The sequence below is a fragment of the Lepeophtheirus salmonis genome, chromosome 8, assembly GCF_016086655.4.
Source record: "Lepeophtheirus salmonis chromosome 8, UVic_Lsal_1.4, whole genome shotgun sequence".
Taxonomy (NCBI): Eukaryota; Metazoa; Arthropoda; class Copepoda; order Siphonostomatoida; family Caligidae; genus Lepeophtheirus; species Lepeophtheirus salmonis.
Genome location: NC_052138.2, coordinates 17,087,073 through 17,105,504, shown reverse-complemented (window position 1 = coordinate 17,105,504; position 18,432 = coordinate 17,087,073). Strand labels below are relative to the sequence as shown.

General features: G+C 29.7%; 1 protein-coding gene and 1 long non-coding RNA gene across 2 annotated transcripts in view; both read right to left on the bottom strand.

The window, feature by feature from the left end:
• Positions 1-12,639, bottom strand: part of LOC139906123 (uncharacterized) — a 175,150-nt gene extending 162,511 nt beyond the window's left edge. Inside the window, exons 1-2 of the long non-coding RNA XR_011781415.1 lie at positions 11,087-12,639; positions 10,968-11,029 (exon numbers count right to left, since the gene is read on the bottom strand). This is a non-coding gene — a long non-coding RNA (uncharacterized lncRNA). The remainder of the gene's footprint in view (positions 1-10,967; positions 11,030-11,086) is intronic.
• LOC121123296 (monocarboxylate transporter 2) overlaps positions 1-18,432 on the bottom strand; it is a 371,763-nt gene that overhangs the window by 341,168 nt on the left and 12,163 nt on the right. The window lies entirely within an intron of this gene.

Genomic DNA, 18,432 nt, shown 5'->3' with positions numbered 1-18,432 from the left:
ATGGTAGTGTCACTGAAATATTTTGATATATTCTTAGTGATATGGACTGTTGCAAGTTTGAGAACCACTGCCTTAAGACATTCATTACGGAAACGTAATGTTGCAATATAAAAAACTGCCCTTAGTTGGTAAAGAAAGGGAGAGATACAAAAGAGTGTACTTTTCATATATAAATCATATATATTTTTGGTTAATATAAGTAACATCCAATGCAATTACAATCCTTTTCATAACATATAAAAAAACTATTCTTTTAAAATGATTACTTGCAATTTGTGCAATTTTTTCGTACAAGTTACAACTTTTATATATAATCACCGTAGGTATATTAACTATAGATATTCAATAACTTAATCGAATTCAAAATAAGTTTTGTTTTAATCGTTATTGTTTTTATTGACTATTTAGTAATAAATATGTAAAAATAGAATTATACAAGTAGGGTATTTTGATTTTTTGGAATCTGTTAGAAACTAGTATGGTTTTTGAAAAGATTTTGTTTCGACATTAGTCCCTTCAAAGATATGTATTTGCATAGAATATCACATTTATATTAGGCATGAAAAGGAATGTTTCAAAATAAAATGTCTAACCGGCGACACCTAAGGACCAATAGCCGAAAGTCTATGAATTTAATCTACATATATACCTTAAAAAAATAAAGCTTTCCTACATATTGTAGTTACATATTTTGCATCATTTTACCACATTAATGATGAAGGAGATTAAACAATTATTAATAAAAATAGAGTTGTAAAAAATATGACCCTGATTGCGAGCAAAAAAATATAAAATGGTGATTTCAAAATCTTTGTCCAAAAAGAGGCAATCCACAAGGAAACTTGCAGGAAGATTGACTTCAAAGGGCTATCCAATATCCAAGTCATCTGTCCACAACTAATTGAGGGGTTTGAAGGTTTTGCCATACAACATCGTCTGCACCCCAAACTTTCAGAAAACCAAAGGAAGGTCCGGCTTCAATTCGGTCGTCAGCGGAAACAGTGAACTGCAGATGACTGGAAATGTATCCTCTTCTGTGGTGAAGTCCATTTGAGCTATTTCATGTCCCAAATCCCCAAACAGATCGGGTTTGGTCAAGAGATAAGGGAGATGTGGAACCCACTCCAACTGTGAAATTTCTTCTGAAATTCAGGTTTTGGCCGTTATATGCCACCAGACAGTGTCAGATCTTCACTTGATTCCACGAAACCAAACTGTGACGGCCGAGTACAACGTAATGGAGATCCTCAGCAAGTATCTGATGTAAGCTTTGTCTCGTACTGAAGAAACTGGACCTCCTTTGAAGAGGAAAATGTTGTCTGACGCATCAAGAGCCATTTTCCAGCAGGATGGCGCCTCTGCTCACCACTCCAAAAAGGCAAAAAAGTTTGGTGTTCAAACAACTTGGATTCTTTCTGGGCCAAAGGTACATGGCCTGCCAACAGTCCTGATTTGTCTCCCATTGAAAGAGGAGGAATTAAAAAAAAAGAAACTGACAAAAGCGGGGGAAATTTTTTTTCCAGATACTTTGAATAATCAGTATGAAGGGATGTGAAAACGCATAAAAAAGGTATTAAGGTTATAGGGTGTCATATTGGGAAGTAAATAAAGTTTTTCGCCAAAACAATCACTTGCTTAGGTCATTTCATCATTTTTTTTTAAACCATGTTCAATTTTTGGACATACTAAAATTATGAAATGTGAGATTTTATTTTAATAAGATGTCAAGGTACGTACTTTATGGCAGCACCCCTGATACGGTTAGGGGACACCCCAGTTTGTCACGGCACCCACTTTGAGAAACATGGATCCAGAGAACCATTAGCTCTGTAGTTTCGTAAAACGCACGAAAAATATCTTCCTTCCTCAAGTTCTTTCTTCATCTTGGACAACAGTACTTAAATTTGAGATTTCATTGACATGGTGATGGATAAAAAACGAATTTTCTAATTCATAGTTACATGAATTTTACAAAATCGGGTTAACTAACACTATAGGGATGGACATGGTAGGATATAAGCATCTTTTTATCATTACTATTGTTAATTCCAAAGGTTTCTGTACTTTAAACACCGCCCGAGAAGTGGTTCAAATATAGAGTTTTGTGAAGTACTCTTGAAGTTGCTGGCAAATACATTAAAAACAGCCGATCTAATTGTTTCTTCTGTGAAACAACAACGGAAACTACTGACCATGTTGCATGGGATTGTAAAAATCTCAGCTCCAACTTATAAGGAAATTCGAAATTTTTTTTAATGCAAACTACATAAGCAAGACTTTTTATCTTCTTCGAACAACGAAAAAATCGATGCAATTATGACCAAGGTGTTATATATACATTACGAACTGCCAAAGAAAATAATATTGCTGTAATTATGCCCATTGTGAAATTGTATTATAATGTTTTAACCGAATTATCTTGATTTTTAGTCCTTCACTTTTGTTGTTTTAAACGTTTTATAATAATCTTGTTTTTTCTTACTAGGTTTTTTTTTTTTAACTCTTGATTTTAATTGTTTTCGACGCCTATTGTGTTCTTCAATTGATAAATGTTAGATAAAATCCCTTGCCTTATGGCCAAGAAAAAAAATCTTATTGTTTAATCCAAATGTTTCTGTACTTTAAAGAAAAAAAGAATAAAAAGTAAAATAGCGGGGACATTCACACTTCCTCGTAGGGATGATTTTCTTATTTTGAACTTTTTATGCCAAGTGTTTCTGCCAAATTAAAAAGCTTTGTAAAATTGCCATGTCTATTAAAAAGCAAGTTTCTTCTTCAAAATAGTTGATTGAAGCAGGTAAAACACAAGACTACTCTTCAAAAGATCTATGGGCCTTATTCGTCCATCCAATTAACAAACTATAATAAATCTTTTAATTTAGCCAAAACATTTTTTTTACTAGCCGTCCTTTGTCTCTTTCGATGAGTCCATGACTTTTCCCGCAAATCCAAACTCCCTTAAAACTTTGTTTAAAATCTTTTCAATGTTATATCATATCTTAAATTATAGGTTGCAGGATTTGCTTCAATTATATTCCTTGAATATATCTACAAGTTCCTCTCGTGAATAATAATTTTCGTATATTGAACAATGATGACATTTATCACTATTATAGTTTTAAAATCATAGAAACAAAGTCGTATTTCCAAAAAGTTTCACTCTTTATTTTCGGTGTTCAAGCATTTAAAGTTTCCTTTGCCCTGTATATATTATATTATTAAATTAAATAACTGTATAATAATTTATAGTTCTTTTTACATTCATTCCCCAACCCCACTCCCTGACCCCCAACAAATAAATAATTCAGTTAGAAAGCACAAGGAATGACTAAAGTGAGTCAACTCTAGCTTTGTCAATTAAACAAAGGAAATCTTGTGATAAATAACAATACATCTTTTCAAAATTAACGAAAAGGAAAAGAAAAAAATCCCTCTTTATAAAATTATTTAATGGCTATGAATAAAATCCTAAAGGAATTCACACTTTGTCTACAAATTTCAAAGAAATGAAAAATGGAACATTAAGAATGTATGTATACAATGTTCCTATTTAATCATATGTAGAACGTTCTTACAATAAAATTAAGAAGATGGCTAATATATGTAGATACACTTGATTGTACAGAGAAAATTGTACGATACACATTATAGAATGTTATAAACCTTAGTAGTTCTTAAACTGGGGAAGAAGGAATTTGGACTATCCAATTTATACTCGAAAAAAAAAACACGTTTATTTTGGGTCAATAGGAAAATTAAATACTTTTAGTCCTAACAAAATAGTTGAGGGGATGTCCCATTCAAATTCTTCAGCGTTTACTAATACTTAATCAGTACAACTCCATCGAACCAAATTAAAGGAATATTTTAAAAAATGTCTCCAATGACATTACAATTTTTGTTACATATTTTTAATCTAAAAAGAATATAATAGTTTCAATATACCGATAATATTTTTTTTAATAGAATTGATACAAAATATTAGTAACGTGATAACACTATTCCAACAGACATACATTAGGGCAACATTTTTGCTTAGAAACAGTTTCCTATCCTGCCCCCCACTCCCCCAACACGCACAGAAACGAAAAAAGGTATCATAAATGTGATCACTCGTATCTCAAAGTACTACAAAGTAAACACATCAATATATGATAAGGTATTATTAAAATGAAAGTATTTAATATTATATATCAAATGATTGATGAAAACCTTTTTTAATTTATTATTTAAGAGACTTAAGCCTATATGGACGAGAGTCAAATGCAGTAGGGATACAAAAAATTATTATTTAATTATAGTATTAAGACATTTGAACTAACTTGATAAATAACATTTTCTACAATACCTTTTAATTTATGTAAGTAAAACTTAGGTAATGTGTGGAATCTATAATAATTTTAGTAAAAACTTAAAAGTGTAATCTATAATAATTTTTAGTCCATGCTTTTTATAAAAATATAGATATCAACTTTCAAGTGTAATTATTATTTTATACTTTAAAAAAAGTATGATATCTACAATTTTCCCTATACGAAAATATATACGTATAAAACAATATCAAGATAAAAGCAAGGATAGGGTGATTTTTCTACAAATTTATTTTGAATTAAATTTGTGTTCTTTGACCAATTATCAAAAAACTACATTTAAAGTATAAAAATTGATTTTCACAATAATATTACAAAAAATGTATGTAAGTTATGATTGAAAGGCAATGTCGGAGTCAATATAAGTCTTTTATATCAAACATAGGTTTAAAAAAATAGTTCTGGACTATTTCAATTCATCCAACAAATTAGAATATAGAGCCTAAAACTTATTCAAATGAATTTATGAAATATTGAGCTGTATATACACTATATGAAGTAAAAAAATGTATTGAGATATTCTCCTTCTCTTGATATTTGTTCAAGTTTTTTTTTTTTTATTGACTAATCAGTTGTGCATTCTATTGATATAGTCGTACCAATATTTCATTAACTCTTTGTTACTTTCTTCAAATCCTAAAACAAATACTGTCCTGGGGTGTTGACTCGGTAAATAATTCCGAAAGTATAATTAAAAATTTATATAGAAGGTGAACCCCAAAATACATTATCATTTATAGAGTCATGGATATCAAAATAAAATACATAAATAGGCAGGTATGTCTTGCACACAAGTCTAAACTCAAGTCTTTGCTCACAAGTCCTAGTCCTTCAATCTTTTAATTGAGTCCAATACTAGTCCTCAAATGTCTTTCTAGCTCATTCCATCATTTCATGTCCATAATTGTAATATGGTGAGATCAAGTCGAGTCGCAATGTCTTCAAACCCGAAGGTTAAAGTATATTGAAGGGATATTTGTAATTGTATGCATAACAATGGCTTTGTAATTAATTATATACTTTTTATTAAAAATTATTATTTTTGAACGCATGAAAATGTAATGCTTCTATTATCATAAATTCTTCTATCGTACCATTTATTGTCTGATAATGTTTATTATATTTAATGGCATAGAACTAGGTCTGTACATGTTGATTAATCGTAAATCATTTATTCTAATGGCACAAAAAGAGATAATAAGATTTTTTCATTAGCTTGAAAAATAAATTAATCTTAATATGAAACAACAAACGTATCCAAAATAACACCAGCATACTACACAATACTGAACAATTATTTTTGTTGTTCTTGCTATTCGCTTGATAGAAATGATGGATATATCGCTTACATATTTGAATTGCATCTACAAGTATTCTAAAAATTTTGTCAAAACTTTGTCATGTCAAAATATATATATGTTTCTAAAGACATAATTATATTTTTAGGGTTCAGAAATACTACTTCTGTTCCTTTTGAAGAAATTAAATTACAAATATACTTAGAAAATTTAGAAAAAGAAATTTAACAGACTTATATCAATTAGATTTAATCAAAAAACTTTAAAATATTTGCGTGAAAGGAACCTTTTATGACTAAAAAAAATGCTCTTAATTCCTAGATATTTATCACCAGATTAAGTTCCATTATGTACAAATCTATATTGATAAAGTACAGCTTGCCTATTTTAATGAACGTATTTGTAAAAAACTGACACAGAGTGCAGTGTATTTAGTATACGTTGATTCCGTAGAGGATCTGGAGGAATTTATGTATAGGAGTAATGATGAACGAGATCAAGTCACTATCACAGACCTTGACATGAACAGACACTTGCACAATCAGCGATCCTTCCATTAAAGGGTACAAGATCCACTGACCGAGTGAAGCACTGGTACAAGGGATCTCGCCTTAAGAGTCGAGATCCCTTGAAGTGAGTATCAGAAGAAGTGTGAATTGGATATTCCTAGGAACGGGAATGATGGATGGATCCATATATCCGTTTGTTCCGGAGGAGAGATCCATCCAAATGAACATAGATAAAATGGCTTTCCATGCAGATCCAACTCCTCACTTCTCTCACCGTCTGCTGTAAGTCCCCCTTTATATTTTCTCAGGGCAAACACATTAAAAGGCGAAAACGTCACTAGAACCCATAAATTCATCTAAGAAGCTAATATGACGATGAGTTCGAACTAGTTGTTCTATTTAAATAATCTGTCTTCAACGTTTATTGCCATATTTAGACGGTAAAAATTAGATGTAACTAAACTTCCTTAGAGAAAAACTCATCCTTCTTCTAAAAAATCCCACTCAAAGGAGATATAGTATGTCACTCTATGTCACATTATGTATAAACTGGGGGAAAAAATTCCCAGCTCTTTAGCGAGACCTCCAGAAAGAAATTCTTACATTGCCAACGATATGTTGTCTTACTGAGCTTTCAGCATCCCCTAATTGGAAAAAAAAAGATTGACTGAATCCACCATTACAGATTTGAAGACTTGTTTGATGTCTGTCAATAATAATCGATACAAAAATATAAGTATAGTATTTGACGAAAAAGATTGCACAAAACGAGTTGAATAATTTAGTGGATCATTTTTGGAGTAAAATAAGAAGAAGTAACGAAGACCTTGTTTTTTGTCTTGATAAAGAGCGTGCACTCGAGTTACCATGATATCATTCCAATGTATCCCATTTCAAAATTAAATTATGGACTTGTCAAGAAAAAAAAATTCGAGCATGTTGTCAAATTTGTCACTCAAATTGGGTTCAATGTACGAGCCACAATATGTGACGCTTATAAAGTTAATCAAAAACTTCTGAGCTTAGTAATGAATTTTTTTATTTATAATCCCTTGAATCCAGATTCAAAATTATACTTAATTTTTGACACTGTCCATACTATTAAAAATTCTTCAATATCTTCCTATCTCTGGTAAATAAATTTGTCAGGATTTTAGGGGAAAAGTAATGGAGGTGAAGGTTCCACAAATAGTTAAAAACTTTATAATATAGACTTTGGACAACCACGTAAAATCGCTCACAAGCTACCAAAAGAGTTTTAAATCCTCGTGCGGTAGAAAAAATGAACATTAAACTTACTGACAGTTTATTTCACGAATCCACTTTCGCAGGATTACGCCGTTCTGACAATGAAAATAATTTTGAAAAGGTTGGCTTGTTACAGCAGATTTGTTGGAAGTTTTTTTAATATGGTAAATGATAATCAACACTCGATCTCCACGAGTTGGCACTTATAAAAAGAAACGACTGGAAAAAGTAAATTACTTCTGATTGTGCTCAGTTATTTTTTTAAGGACTTTTCATCTTTGCTTCGCGAATGGAAAGAGCTATATAACCCATTCCCAATGTAAAATAGTGAATTATATGTTATGTAAAAAAATATTTACATATCAAGGGAGAACATTTAATTTTAATTTGTTTACATACAAAAGTAATGAAGAACGGCAAACTCTTATCAAACAAATTGATCGGGAAGTCCACCTGATATGATATTTTTAATTTGCACTTTTTGTATTTGAAATATTTTTGAAAAATTAAAAAAAATAAGTCAATTTTAAAAGACATCACTTCCTCAAAACATGCAACAAAAAAAATATTCATAATTTTTTAATGAAAATGTTAGTAGATGACACTCATGCTATTCACATTTCAGAATCAGAATATGAAGATGATCATCCTTTTTACTAATACATGCCTCTTGTTGGAAGTAAAATGTTTAATTGCATGGGCAAAATATTTTATTCAGAGGTGAATGATAATATACATAAAAATTAGAAGAGATGCAACAGCAAAATTTAATCGAAGGAAGCAAAAAGAATAAAAAAATTGAATGGGTAATAAATAGGAACTAAATAATTTATGTTTAAAGGACAGAATATTTTTAATGTTTCTTAATTGTTAATTGTTTTGTCAACAATTATACATTTAGTTAAAATCTGTAATTAATTTATTTGTGTGAAGATCCTAGGTCTTGACAATGGTAACTTTTCAATATGTTAATAAACAATTTAGTAATCCAGACTCGGTAAATTTTAAAATTGCAATGACATTTATTTTTTACCATAGCATAAATGGTTCACAAGTATTAACCAACTTGAGAGTAAGGCTTGAAGTGTATAGGATGTATAGTAATTATTAATTAATAGTCAGTACAGAGTGTACAGCAAGAATTCAGTCTCACAAATTGAATGACTATCAGATCAGTGTAATAGAAATGATAAATTTGTTTTTAAAGAACACTTAAAGATATCGAATCAATAAAATATTTCTTATAGTTGGAAACGAAGTGGAATGGACAGTCTGAGTTTTAATTAAGGAACTGAAAATGGAGGATGAACTCCGAAGAATGTTATTGAGCACTGAGCGATGTTTCACAAAGTTAGAAGTCATTGTCACAGACCTTGATACTAAAAGGCGTCTCTACAATGAATGTACCTTCCATAATTGGAGGTGAGATCTATCGAGTGAGGCATGTGAGCTTCTTCACAAAGTGACGATATCCCTGAACATCAACTACATGTGCCAAGGATATCCAAATGAAAATATATGAATTCAAAGGAACAAGGAGTAGATGCAGGTCCATATAACAGGAGATCCATCCAATTGACCAAACCGCCAAGATATTTATTTACATTACACATACTGATTGCATATTAATATAAATACAATACAATAGACACTTCATTTAATTCAATCTCTTCGTTTCTATTATGATTAATTAGATCTGTTGATGTAGTTATCATCGCCATCCTTCTTTCCCTTGTTGTGAAAGATTTAATTTGGTATATCACAATTCATATGTATTTTCAGTATATCTTAATATTTGAATAAAATATAATCGCTGACCAATCTAAAAATAAATAAACCATCACAGGCATTTTTTATTTACCATACGGGGATCACTGGTATGTTTGTTTTTGTTCGTGAGCTCTTTAGGATTAATGTACTCAACAGTCATACCGTCACATTAATTTCTGGAACTCTTATTATTATTCTTTCATTCTTGAGGACAAAACATGTCAAATGAATTGATATAAATATTGAGTTGTTACGAGTGCGTGAGTTCATGAAAAACGGGAAATAAAACTGATAATTTCTGGGAGAGTTATATTTTATATTATTAAAGCAAAATGTATCTTATCTGACACCCCCTCATTACTCCGGGTAATGCAGTGTACTATCGCTAGTTAGATAATAAATAAGGCATTGCTTAGAAAATTAGATATTTTCCCCTTCAATAACTAATTCATTAAATAAAAAGTTGAATACTTTTTATTGAAGATTCACGTCAGGTAAAGGTTTTATTGATTCATGCTGCAGTGCAAATGATTTACGTTGACAAAAAATGATTCCCAACAAAGCACCTAAGCATAACAAATACACAAATGAATATTTAATTAATAACTTCAACTTCTAATGTTTGGCTAGTTTAATATTTATCTTTTCTTCTTAGAGTATAAAACAACTAACTTAATTACAAAGAATTGATTATTTAATATCTCATTCCTGGATCTCGCTGAAGGTCAATTTCTCAAAAAAATTAAAGAACCTCATTCACACTTGAGTTGTTAATATCTAAACATATATTAAAGGCAACTGAAACACAGTTCATGCTGAGTTTTATTTATGATAAAACGGTCATCGATTAATAATTAGTTACAATGCTCAAACAGCTTCGAAAATTGATGGATCATGAAAATAATTATAATTAATCAATACTTTCAAATCTTCCTGCCTACATTTCAATTCATAAAGCAATAGACATAATGGAGAACAAATCCAGGTTTAATTACTTATATTGACTTGATAATACAAAATTATAAATTAGAGCAATGCATTTACGATCATGGATTGGGTTCTAAGCATTTTATCAGAGGAGAAATAATTGTAAATTAATTATAATTAGCTTTTAATTTAAAAGGGAGTACCTTTGACATTCAGATTATAATCATAATTGATTGATTAAAGTAGATTTAATAAATGTTCTAAAATGTTTGCAAGGTGAGGAGGACATATGGAATTGCATTTTAAAAGTTTATTATATATATATTTGCTAAATTTCTTATGAGTTGGTAAAAAAATATTTTTTCCCATGAGTAAAATATATTCAAAATATGTTGTGTGTTTATTTTTTCAATTACAGGGAATTTTAATGTGAAAAAAGCTTAGTAAATTCCAATGTAAAATTAGAATAATTTGCCATCGTTGATTATGGTAAATCAAAATATTATTTGTCGAATATTGCATATATATTCTTAGATAAATATATAACATGTGTAGAATGGGCATGATAAACAAAAAAGAAACCGAAAAATCAACAAGGTAACCCTGACAATCTGAAGAATGTTAAAGAATAATGGGCATGACGTTTCATTAGATCAGCTATAATATAAACAAGTACATTTGCTAGAATTCTACTCTGAGTCCAACAAGGACTTACAGTAATGACTCCTCAACAAATCCTCAGGATTTTGCTCCGTCTTTGATGAGCACATACGAATGTTAAATCAGGTCTTATATATAATTTAATAACGCAAAACGAATTTTAAATAACTCCTTTACAAACTCACATCAGAAGCTGTTTCAATACCGATTGGCGACGGGCTCTCTCTTTACGAATTCCAAACACTCCCTGAAAGAAAAAAGAAAATGAAGTTTCTATAAATACGAAGTGGAAACGTGCTCTTACCTCTTCCTTGGTTTTTGGGACTTATCCGAGCTACGAGGCATGTTCAAGGAAAGGGTTAAGGAAGGCTACGGAGTAACACTGAAAGAGTAGGGCTGGCTTTTTTGTATGTCTCCAGAAGCTGGCGAAGACATGAAGATCGAGACACTAATCACGTGTTTTCTTTTTAAAATTTACACTAATAACTGCCGCGAAATCCAGTTAAACAGTTGAATAATACCGGAATGGATTGATGAGGAAAGACGTGCACGCGCACACCTACGTTAACCTCTCACTAGTCGCAAATATTTTCAATTTTTTGTTATTACTCGTTCTGTGCTCCTGTTTTTGTTTTTTTCTTCTTCTTTTTTTTTATAACTGATCTGTTTTTTTGGGGGAAGGTAAAAAAGGGAGAAGGAAAAAAATGGAATGAAACTACCATTTTAATAACTTAAATTTTCTTAATTTTTATACAGGATTAAAAGCTTCCCAGTAAAAATATGAATGAACTTGTATTATTCCTTTTATTATAATTTAATTTCTATGTGCTTATATGTGTTTTATTATTTATTTGGACTTATTTACTTATTTATTGATAATAATTATGTTCGTGTGTTTTGGTTGAGAAGAAATAATAGTTAAGAAAAAAATATCTATATAATTTAATTTATTTAGGAAATGATATTCACTACTCAGGAATTTAATAATAATGGCAACTACTGAAGAAAAGAAAATTAATTATTCAGATGACAAATTCCAAAATTACGGGCCACCTAAAAATTATACTGGCTTTTCATCACTGTATATAACTATAGATTCTAAGCATTACCGGCATGTAAAAAAACGAAAATTGACATGATAATCCTTACAATTTGAAGAAAGTTTATGTAAAGAGCACCGTAACTGTTATGACGTTATATTCGATTAGCTGCAAGTAGCTATGAGAGGGAATGGAAGGAAATATATACCATTCACAATGTAGGAAGTACGTATGCTCCCACACGGATGATTCCCCTCAATCCTACTTTGAGTCCAAAAAAGGCTTATACTTATCCCTCTTCAAACAAGCCACAGTCTTACTCTCTGTTATTTATGAGCAAAACCCCCCAATACTTAGACATTATCTCCTCCAGAATTAAATGACAATGATAACAGCTTTAGGAAAAAGCTTTTTTTCTTCAATATTTAGGAAGTTTCTATAAGCTAAATTCCAGAACTTTTGTGAAATAACCAGTTATTAGTTTTACATTAGCTACGGCTCTTTGAGGGTGGATAGTAAACCCAATTCTGAATTTACAACCTTGGAGTCATTTAATTATTGTAATGTTGATAAATTTTCTACTAAAACTGGGTCAAGTAGACTCACACTTCATCGATGAAGCAAGTTGGCTCAAAAAATTGCATATATTAAAATGGATATCAGAAAAAAAGTATCATTTACAATGTTATAAAATTGATGTCAAAAGTTGCATATTATTTTGAGCTTTTCAAAAAAAATAAAGCCAACAAAAAAATAAAACCTCAATACCCGTTCTGCAAGTTGAGTAATATACATACCATAAACTGAAAAGTGCACCAACTAGCCGCCCTCTCCCCTATATTTACATAATATATAATTTATAAATATTTTTTAATCATTACTGCTAGGGAAATTCGTGTTCCACATATTATATGAAACATATATCAAATAATCTCGAAAAGTTTTCTTGTGAAGCATGAACAAAAGTAATTGTAGATTCCACACATTATATAAGTTTTACTTACATAAATTACAAGGTATTTCTACTAATACCCCTTAGAATTTGATGCTTCTAACAAAATGTTTAATTTGATTAGAGTTGAAAAAAATAATTAAGTTATTTCAAATTTCTTAAAAATATTATGTATAAATTCAAAGTGTTTTATTAAATGATATATCAAATACAAATATTTTCTTCCGATTTAGAAAAAAAATAGTATTTGTATATCGATTCTATTCCATACTTTTTCTTTATTTATTAATCACGCTATAAAAGACAATTTTAATTCTCGCATTGCCTTAAAAAGGACAATTTGTAGCTTAAAAATGAATGGTATGTTATTGGAGGGACAATTTCTTTATGACGTCATATCACAGCAATTAATGTTTGGTCGGTCCTTATTTATTCGGTCTACTCCAGTCTTCAGAACCGTCCTATCGGTTTTAGGAATTTTTCATAAAAATATCTATGTTTTAAGATATATGAGATACATATATTAAGATCATTGCACATACCTTGAAAAAAATATTCCTTTTTTTTTACTATATTGTAATATATAACGAACATTTATTATATTTACTTAGTTATATAAAGGGTCATATTACATAAAATAAAAGTTGAAAGAGTAAAATAACCTCAATTTTGTCATAAGGAATCAATTTTACCTTCGTAAAGGATCGAAGAGTGGAACTGGACTGAATGTTACTGGACTGTACTGGACTGGAGATCTTGGTTTCAAATAAAGATCGACACAACACTAATCGCAAGTATCGATTCCAATATCTATTTAATATGGTATTATTTTAAATGCGTTAGTACCTCGGTACCGGTATACCAAACAACAGTATTAGGTGAGAACCAGGTTGAACTAAAGGTCATAAAGCAACTAGATTATAAATTTTCCTTAAAAGAAAGTACGATATCAATATCTCGTTCTTTCATAGTTTTATCAAGGTCTCGAGTGTAAAAGTATTGGTGAATACATTATAAAGAGCTTCTGTTTCATTTAGTTTTTGTAGAAATATCAAATATTCTGCAATTTTTGATATGAATTAATTAAAAATTGAAATACCAAACCAAAAAATTTAATTAAATTTATTATTTAAATCAGTACATAAAACTTATTCACTAACAGATATCTCTTATTTTCAATATTCTTAAATAATTTACTAATTTGATTATAAAAATAGTTATAGGACTTATATAAAACCAATAAAAAATATTAGTATTATTTACACAAAGCTTCATTATAAATTCATGACGTTACTTAACTTTTTTTGGAATGGAATCTCTATTTTTAGCTTTGTATTTATAATATTTCAACTGTATCTTATCAATAGTTTTGATGAAAAATTTGACATAACTTTTTCAAAGAACTAGATATGATATTAGCTGATTCATCGTTTTTCATATTAAAAAACAAACAAACCAAAACATATATTTGATGGATAAAATAATTAATAAAAACAAAAAAACTAAATTCAATTCAATAAATACTATTAAACACAAAAAAAAAAAAATTATACTCTATGACTTGAAACAAATCACAATTGTTTTTTGTATACTGTGAATTGTGTTCCTCATATTTGAACAATTGTTTGTTTTTTTGCAAATCACATCATGGTTTTCTTATCTTTTTTCATAAATGAATACACATATATATAATATTATTATAGATGCAGTAAAAAACTCCTCTATTTTTCCAATAGATGGCTTCAGTAATGTGTGGGACACGTTGTATATGTGCGAACGGGTTTACGCTAAATGCCTTAAAAAGATAAGAATTTGTGCTACAAAAATAATATTTCAGATTAGTGATTTCTTGACTCAGTATTGTTTTAGGGGCGTCAAAGATAGATACCTGTTAAGATAAAACACACCATATTTTACAGTTTTTCTTTGATAAAGGGGAAAACTGAAATTGGGAATATATTTTATGTTCCTGATACTGTAACAGCCGATAATGTTTGTATTTTGGATTCTGTTCCGGTGATTTTGATTTCAAAGATCCACAACGCTGTGGAAGGTCAACTGTCAAAAATGTGGATAAAATAATGGAAATTGTCAAGTCCGACCGTCATTTAAGCACTGTTTTAATTGTAAAGGAGATAAAAATTAATGAAAAATTTAAAAAAGTTATCTATGCAGTATTTTGGACTAGATGTATGAATTGTTCGATGAACAAAGCCGCTGGGTTCAGCTGGTATATATATATGGTATGGTTAGTGCAAAAGTGACGTAACTGAAAAAACCGTATTTTCATATTTTATGGTTATATCTGGCTTTATAAACAACACCGAGCAAGTAATTAGAGGTATAATTTTATGACTGATAAGTGTTTAGGCAGATTCTAGGAGCGCAGAAAGACGTAACTGCCAAGGTCTCAAAAGTATAAACTGCAAAATTGAAGTAAGTGGCAGTTACCACCTGCATGGTTCCGCCCAGGAAATTTAAAAAAAAACGTTGGTACAAATTCGACATAAATCTAATTACCGACTATAGACACAACATTGAATAACCCTTCTCTATTGGACTATTAACTATTGAAAGTTCCATGGGCCAATTTTGTAATTTGTTCGAATTTCTCAGCTGATTCAAAAACAAGAGGGTGTATTTTTATTGATGTCTTGATACATATACAAGAAACTTAATTTATTATTTGTAAACCTTTCTCTTTAGGTACTAAAGAAACAATATGTAAATCCCTCTAGGTACCACTTTCATGTATGCAGGATAACGTTATATCCGTGATGAAGGCTGAAGAAGGAAGAATCTTTTTTATGTAATGAGAGTTATCCAATATAAGACAAACTATTCATCTCTAAAAATGTTAATACATCTCCAGGGATGGAGACGAACACGAATGGCAAAAAGTTACATATCCCTTCATTACCAATCTATCTACTCAGGAATATTATAAATCAAGTATAAATTATGTCAAATCAATGTTATAGTTGACCCTTCGTACTACTTTTTATAAGGGTGGATATTTGTTTATTATACATCGGTGAGTCATTAGCTCAGTATATGGTGTTACTCGGAATTGGCAAAATGAAAGCTTGCATATACAAAGAATAGTATATGGGATACAAGTCAGAAACATGATAAATTAGACTCAATAAAGACCTTAGAAAGTATCTTATACTTTGAATGATTCTGAACCTTTCACAGCAGAATTAGCTTTTCACTTTTTTTTTACTCGCAATGAAGATATTATTTAATTTTTCCTCGCTTTCAATACATTAATACGTATATTTTTTATTATATAAAAGTTTTATTCCTTCTATTAAAAATTTATAAGGATTAATATAAAGTATAATTTAGCATTATTATAGTTGTTTTTAATATTTTTAGAATTTAATACATCGAACATTATGAGGTCTTCAATTATAACTTTTGTTTAGAAATGTACTATCTATACGATATCTACTTTTAAGTAAATGAAATTGAATTGATCATAAGGGGATTAAAATCCAGATTAATATGTTATGATTTATTTATTATTTGTCTAATCAAAACTGAAAAGAATGTATTATTATTTTGTTACATTTTCACTATTTTCTTAAATAAAACCACTTGTATGAATACACTCTTATAGAAAACATTTACCTATTATCTATAATTAATTAATTTGAGTAGAGATACTAGATAAGTGTAATATTATAGTATGATGACAAGCAATTTAGTTATTTAGAAGATACTTTCCAACTCAATAAGTTAAGTCACTTTTTTTATCACTTAATCACTTAACAGTTTCCAAGAACTATTTATGAACATAATAGTAGAACAGTAGAATATGACTTGCAGACAAATATATCAAAAAATAGAGTTTTAGATAGCCTTCCCCTTACTTTTCACCTAAGAAAAACTTACAAGTATCATGAAATCAGGAGTGAGAATTAGGGTATTCAGAATGTATAACTGTTCACTTAGAAACTACAGCTCAAATTCGATCATACATAAATAATATTGAAATGAGTGTGATAGAGACTAGTGATTCATGCAGCATGCGTTATATACATCAAGGACACGGAAGGACTCTTATCAATGAAATATTTATCCTGGAGTAGAAGATAAAGCAGATTTGATGACTTATGGAGCGATGGACTCAAAAATTTCAATGAAGGAAGTTTGGATGGAGGATGATAGCTCTCTTCGTTCCTTATTGAGCTTTTGATCCGACTACGATGTCACTTTATGAAACTCTTATAGAAGTATGTGATGATTCCATACAAGATCTGGAGTAAAGGATGTATTTCTGAGCATTAAAGCGATAATTAGCGAGGTGATAAGTAACTATGAATGATGCTAAGAGAACGATCTTTGCATTCAAGGAGATGAGATCCAGTGAGTGAGGCACAAAGAGGGGGCATCCCTTGACTAAGCCTAACCTGAAGTTGAAGAGAAGATCTGAGATGAGAAGGTGTGTTCCAACTTGATGGATATTCCCCTGGGAAAATATTAATTCATTGGAAGACGAATGATGAGTGGATGCGGATTCATATATCCCAATACTCTCTTCAAAAGATACATTCAAATCCTCATGAATTAAATACCTTGACACAAAGTTCAAAATCTTTCCTTTCCACGCCTTCCCATTAATCCCAATAATTTGAATCTGTACTTCTCCAGCTTATAATTATGAAGTCACAGTCAATTATATTTGTTCAATAACAATCTACTATCAGATATAATATAATCATTTACGATCAATAGACGATAATAAAATTCTTACACTAAAAAAGTTATGCCTGCGTATTGAATGACATTTCAATATTTGAAAAGAATTGTGGGAGGGTTAAGTATTGACATAATTAAATCATTCAATATCTAAATATCGTATCACGATACAATACACGTATTGTTACAGCCCTAGTACATACATATTTTGTGTATAAGTTATAATTTGTGCGTCTCATAACATGTCCTTAAATCAAAACATATGTCATTTTGATGAAAAACTATAAATCTAAACTATATCATTTCATTTTGAGCAATTAAAATTACTTCCAAATTATGCATTTATATAAATATAACTATGGACTTTTGAACTTTATGACGTGTTTTAACATATAAACTTATCAATGAGTAATTTTTAATAAAAAAGTCAAAAATTACAGCGTTAATTGATTGAATGTATTTTGGAGGTTCCCCAATCGACATGAAACTTTATTAATACGTATTTTGTTAATTAAGTTTTAAAATATGTGTTTTCCATTAATTCCAATCATGGTCAGAAATTTGACTCCTGGAGAAACTTGACTGATATTTTTAAACTGTAATAATCAAATGGTTTATGGTTTGTTCTTATTTAAAAAAAAAAAAAAAAAAAAAATAGGTCCCACAAATCAAATTTTGTATTTACTGTTAAATATTGTATTATTCTCATCTCTAAGCATCGAGAACAAAATAACAATTTTAATTTTTCTAAAATTATATTAATCGTTGCCAATATCTAATAAATAGTGAATCCTTAAATAAATAATCAAAGTGATGTTTAGAGTGATAACCCAAAACTTGCAGTAGCATGACTCAATTACGAAAACAGTGATCTTGATGGAATTAAGAAAAAATAACTCAAAACCAATTTTTGAATCGTTTAAATTTTATATTTTTATTCAATATGTCCTC